The sequence below is a fragment of the Arachis ipaensis genome, chromosome B5, assembly GCF_059453495.1.
Source record: "Arachis ipaensis isolate K30076 ecotype BB chromosome B5, ASM5945349v1, whole genome shotgun sequence".
Classification (NCBI taxonomy): domain Eukaryota; kingdom Viridiplantae; phylum Streptophyta; class Magnoliopsida; order Fabales; family Fabaceae; genus Arachis; species Arachis ipaensis.
The window spans coordinates 129,778,118-129,779,227 of NC_142440.1; positions in this window are offsets into that span (position 1 = coordinate 129,778,118).

The following is a 1,110-nucleotide window of genomic DNA, read 5'->3' on the forward strand; positions in this document are numbered from 1 at the left end:
TCTGTTGGATCAATTTTACCGGTAAGCTCCAATTTTATCTCAGATTTTCTAACCCCTCTTCTATCCTTGAAATTGAAACCCTATAGTGAGATTTTGTCAATTTGGTATTCTAGGTTCGATTTAGCTTGCGGAACTTACTGGGTTTGAGTTGCTACGCGTGTGGGAGCAGTAAGGATTTCCTAAACTTTAATTCAATTTTAATTTCATTAGGTAAAATCTGATTTGTAACATATATGTGTATTAGGTGAGAATTAAGTCCATATATATGCATTGGAAGTAAAAACTGAGTGTTTGGAGGCTTATTGGTGATTGAGGCTTAGTTTGTGGCTGGTTTCTTTGAGCTTGGGGGGCTATGTTCTTGCTTGTGAGGCTGCCTTGGATTGAATAAAGTGATCGGCCAAGATATGGTTTAGGTTTCGTGTGTTTAACATGTAAGGTGTTGTGAAAACTTAGGCTAGAAAACCATAGGTTAAGTTGAAATGTTAAATGCATTAAATGATTAGCTTTGTGAAGATGTTGGATAAATTCATGGTTGTACTTGTATTGGAATTTATGAGCATGAGTGTTGAATATGTGTGATTGTAATTTATTAATGTTGGGTTGATGATGATGTTGATATGAGTTAAATGAACTTGCTGGTTATGGCTTGTTTAATTAGTGAAGGTGAATTATGATTTGGTATTAATGAGTGAAGGTAATGGACTAATGAATTTTAATGTGAAAGTTATGGTTGGAAAGGGAGGATTCTTTGAATAATGTATGGGTTTGATAATTTGATGTGGATATTAATGTGTTAGTGGATAGGATTAATAACACGGAACTTGATATGTGATGGAGGTGCAGGTTTTGATGGTAAGGAACATGAATTGGTGAAAATAGGATTTGGCTATAAATTGGTAAAAAGTGAATTTTGGTAAACTTTAGAAGTCCATAACTTACTCCTCAAATTTTGTATGGAATTGTGATTTATTTCAAATGAAAGATGGTTTTATAAGCTTTTGAACAATATTAATTTTGTGAAAAATGAAATTTTGTAGAGAAAGTTATGGACGACGGAAGTTTGGTATAAAAACTATGCTTTCAGGATAACAAAATCTGGTTTGTACCAGC